Below are 5337 nucleotides of genomic sequence, written 5' to 3'. Positions count from 1 at the left end.
TCCACCGTCCAGTCTGCGGAGGTAAGCTTACGGAAGCTGCCATGGGGCTTCTTATCCTTAGCTGACCTCCCCCTCCTCTTTTGTCCAGCTGTAAGGGCGAACAGGGGCTTAGCCACGGAGGAGCAGTTCGGGAGGAAATGCTGGTAGTAAAATACCATACCAAGGAAAGATTTGATCCTACGAACAGAAAGCGTGCACCCATCACCTTCCATGAGATCCTGCACTGTCATGTTGGAGATTACCTCTACTTTGGAGGGATCAACAGACACACCTCCGCCATCAACCACGTGGCCCAGAAACCGCACCTGCGTCTGCAGCAGATGGCACTTTTTTGGAGCCAGTTTCAAGTTGTTCTCCCTCAACCTCTGAAACACAGTGCGGAGCCTCGACAGAGCCTCAACCTCTGACGGCGCGAAGACAAGAAGATCATCAAGATAGCACGAAAGCTTCGTGAAGTTCAGATCCCCAAAGATCCCAATCATCATTCTCATGAAGGCTGCAGGGCTATTACAAAGGCCCTGTGGCATGCGATTGTATTCATGCAACCCAAGGGGAGTCGTGAAAGCAGTGTACTTCTTGTCATCTTCATGCATTGGGATGTTGAAGAAGCCAGAAGTGAGGTCCATCGTACTAAAGAGGCAGTTACCACCCAGCGCGGCAAGACAGTCCGACTGGTGTGGCAAGGGATGAGCGTCTTTCAAGGTCCGAGCATTCGGCCATCTGAAATCAGTGCAGATCCGAAGTCCGCCATCCTTCTTCCATACCATAACCAGCAGTGAAGCGTATGCGCTCGAGGACTTCCGGATAATCCCTTTCTCCTCCATATCAGTGAGAACCTGTCTCAACTTCTGATTGTGGGCTGGGGGAACCCTCCTGTAGGGCAAGCGAAAGGGGCGCTCATCCACCAGATGGATGCGATATGTGTATCCTGTGACCTCGCCACAGTCCAGAGAGTCCCTGGAGAAGATGTCATGGTACTCGGTGAGCAGCTGAGTGAGCTGGGACTTGCATGCCTCACTAATCTGACAGGAGCTGAGGTCAATGTCACTGAGTCCAAGCTCTGACAAACTCCTAGCCGGCTGGACAGGGGGACAGGCACTACCTGTGGTGTTGGACTCATGCCTCCCCGTAACTGATTGCAGTCCCTGGAAAACATTAAAGTCCTCAATCGCCAAGCATGGAAACACATCAGCCAACTTGCAGTTCCTTTTCAGCGTGATGGCTTTGTCAGACGGATTGACAACAGTCATGGGTACCCACCTATCACCCCAGAGCGATGTGACAAGTCGACCTACGAGGACACCGCGTGGCATAGCCTTGGAGTCTGTCGGCTCCACAACAACAGTGCTTCCAGCTGACATAGGCACCTTAGCAGGAAGTCTGCCCCAGACTAAGTGCTCGTGCCTCGGTAAGAGTGTCACGGCCTGGGTGAGCTTAACAGTACCTATCTTCTCAGGAACTGCACCACCCCTCCAGCGCTCTACATTCGTGAACATGGACAGGAACTGTTCAACGTCAGGACTAGACGGATGTTCCTGTCTGGACGCGATGTCCCAGTACTCAGTACCACTCTTGAGTACATGGGCCACATGTTTAATGACGTTTGTGCCGACTATCAGATCATCATGCTGACCGGGCACGACCAGAGTGGGTATGACAAAGGAAACACCATAAAGCTGCATGTTGAGGTCATAAAAACCATCAGGCCTAGTCTCCAGACCACCGCAGCCAATCAAGACAATGTTCTCTTCAGGCTGCTGCTTCTCAGGTAAAACACCCCCAGAGCGGAGCTTCTCTACTGCATTTTCACTGATACTGCATGACATAGAGCCAGTATCCAACATGCCATTCAGCTGCACACTCTGGTTGACAAGAACAGGAGCATAGAACAAGTCACTGAAAGCCTGAATCCTCTGTGTCGCCTGAATGACCATACGCGAACCCTGAGGTGCTTTGGCACACTTGTCTTCATACAAGTCAGCCAGGTCGGAGACATCAGTGAGGGATACATCTACATTACCCACACCATCCCTCTCTAGGTGTGGGTTTAGTAGTTTAACGGACGAGACTGACGACCAGCTCTTCCACCAGGCTGAGAACGGAGCTGGTTGGGCGGCTGAGGGTGAGGACAGTGTTGTGCTTACACCGCCCCGAGCTGCCTCCCCGGCACGTTCAAGCCACTCCCCCAGCTCGGACGTGCCGGAAACATCCGAGCGCTCGGCTCGCGCTCTGAGGAGACGAGTGCTGCACTGCACCAGGTGTTTGCCATCATCCATCAGGCACACCTGTGGCAATCAGGCAGCCTTCTACAAGAAGCCTCCCAGAACGTCTCTCAGGGCTTCGACGTACTGAACCCTGCGGTAAAGTTCTGACAAGCCCTCCAGCGTTCCTTGCATTCTGTTTATTCCCCAGTGTCTTATCTTCGTGTCTCTGTTTCCTCCCAAGACTCTCCCTCCGCGATTTCCACGGCTCCCCGCGTCTCCCTCGTCCCCAGCGACCTTCATGTTTTTCCCCGGACCTCTCCTGCGATCTCCCCCCTTGTCCCTCTATCTGGACCCCTCCTTTCGGACTCGACTTCCCGGATCTCGGACCTGGACTTTCTCGGACAACCCCTCTTGGATCACGGACTGGACTTTCTCGCCAGGTGCACGCACATTTTTTCAACACCTCCTGGCCATTTACATACCGCACCACACATTGGCTAAAAACACTCACACATAGTTATTCACGCAAACCACGGGACACCACACATAGTTTATTCACACATCCCACTAACAGAACGCCTTTTTTCACCATACATTTCCCTCCCACAATAAAACCTCCCTTTGTGGCTTTTGAAGTCATCTCGTGTCTGTCTGTCTTGGGTTTCGCCACACGGGTCTGGTTCTGGTGCGCGGGCACAACAGAACGTCGAAGCCATTATGGACCCAGGCAAACCCAAGGAGCGGACGGTTCCTGTGACGCCCCAGAGCTCCGTCCCCCTAGAGGCAGTAGTAAGAAGTCACAGTTGCCAACTTGCCTCTCTCAGCTCAGAGCTTACTACTGCCTTCACCCGTGTCACCGGAGAGATCAGCGATCTTCAGTCCAGCTCCCAGGCCGCGACGAGCGCGTTAGATGCCCTCACCGCGCAGATCGCTGCACTCTCCACAGCGGTCTCCAGGATGAGCGACCACCCTGCCCTGGCCTCGGTCTCTGCCCCCAGCTCGGCCTCCGGTTTCCCCGTTCCTGGTCCCGACGTTCCCCCTCCGAGTCAACCCCCACTGGACCCCCGGTGCGAGCCTAACCTCCCCTGCCCCAAGGCCTTCGGTGGGGAGTTCGAGCTGTGCAGGGGTTTCCTTGGTCAGTGTGAACTCCTGTTCAAACACCAGCCAGCTAGGTATAGGACAGGAGAGACCAAGGTAGCCCTTGTCATGTCCCTCCTCACCGGCAAAGCCCTCAGCTGGGCCATAGCGGCGGTAGGCCATACCGAGCAGCTCGCCTCGGACTATGGTGCCTTCCGCCGCGAGTTCAATCTGGTGTTCGACCACCCAGCTGATGGGCAGGACGCTGCCGGCCGCCTCCATTCCATCCAACAGGGGGCCAGGTCGGTGGCAGATTATTCCCTGGAGGTAAGGATACTCGCGGCAGACAGTGTGGGTGGGATGACACTGCGCTCAAGAGCGCGTACAGGAGGGGGCTGAGCGAGCCCATCAAAGATCTTATCGTTCGGGACCGCCCTGCCTCCTTCAACGAGCTCGTCACCCTCGCCCTCCAGATGGACGAACGGCTGCGGGAGCGGCGCCAGGAACGCGCCCCGCGCGCTGGCCCCTCCCATAGACCAACCCCCGTCCGTCCTACTGGTGCCTTCCCTGGGTCAGCGTCCCGTGGGCTCTCTCCACCCTCACACTCCCCCTCGCAACCCTGGGTGGCTTCTGGATCCAGGCCGGAGGAGGAGCCCATGCAGTTGGGTCGGTCACGGCTCCCGCTGGAAGTTAGGGAGCAGAGGATGCATGGCCACCTCTGCCTCTACTGCGGGAGGTCGGGCCACTATATCAAGGCCTGCCCGACTCGCCCAAAAAGACCCGGCTCACTAGTGAGGGGTGTCCTAGTGAGCCTGACGACCCTTCCTCAGCCCCAGCCCAAGAAGGAGCACAACCACCTTTTTCCGGTCACTCTCACCTGGGGTAACCGCTCACTGTCTGTTGGTGCACTCCTGGATTCGGGGGCAGACGAGTGTTTGATGGACACCTCGCTGGCCCGGCAGGCCGGCATTCCACTCGTCCCCCTAGACACACCCCTCACAGCCCAAGCCCTAGATGGACGTTCACTTGGTAAAATCACACACAGCACTGCTTCCCTCACCCTCACTCTTTCGGGTAATCACGTGGAAGCTATCCGTTTCTTGGTTCTGCACGCCCCCACAGCGCCCCTGGTGTTAGGAAGACCGTGGTTGGAACGGCACGATCCCTACATCTCTTGGTCTACTGGGCGGATTTTGGGTTGGAGCGTTGCGTGTCATGCCAACTGCCTTCGCTCCGCCCACTCCCCGTCCAGCGGCCTCAGACCCGTGCCTCCTCCCACGGATCTCACTGGTGTTCCTTCCATTTATCACGATTTAGCCCCTGTATTTAGTAAAGAGAGTGCACTTTCCCTCCCCCCTCACCATCCCTATGATTGTGCCATAGATCTCTTTCCCGGGGCCGCCCTTCCCACCGGTCGGTTGTATAACCTCTCCATCCCAGAGAAGGAGGCTATGCGCAATTATATCAGAGTCCCTGGCCTCAGGAATCATAAGGCCCTCGTCTTCCCCGGTGGCGGCGGGCTTCTTTTTTGTGGCAAAGAAGGAGGGCAGCCTGAGGCCTTGCATAGATTATCGAATGTTAAATAATATCACGGTGAAAAATAAATACCCACTCCCCCTTATGAGTTCCACGTTCGAGCCACTCACTCACGCCACGGTGTTCACGAAGCTGGACCTGCGCAGCGCGTACCACCTGGTGCGCATCCGGGAAGGGGATGAATGGAAGACGGCCTTCAACACCCACCTAGGGCATTTCGAGTACCTCGTTATGCCCTTTGGCCTCACCAACGCCCCGGCCGTCTTCCAGGCATTGGTCAACGACGTGCTCCGGGACATGCTGAACACGTTCGCGGTGGTGTACCTGGATGACATACTCGTGTTCTCCAGGACTGAGGAGGAACACCACCAGCATGTCCGCCTGGTCCTCCAACGGCTGCTGGAGAACAGGCTCTTCGTGAAAGCCGAGAAGTGCGTGTTCCACTCCGCCTCCGTGGAGTTCCTTGGCCACATCGTGGAGAAGGGGCTCGTCCGCACTGACCCCAGGAAGACCCGAGCGG

Source organism: Lampris incognitus, chromosome 5 (genome assembly GCF_029633865.1).
Source record: "Lampris incognitus isolate fLamInc1 chromosome 5, fLamInc1.hap2, whole genome shotgun sequence".
NCBI lineage: Eukaryota > Metazoa > Chordata > Actinopteri > Lampriformes > Lampridae > Lampris > Lampris incognitus.
The sequence above is the reverse complement of the archived record's forward strand: the minus strand, read 5'-3'. Positions refer to the sequence as shown.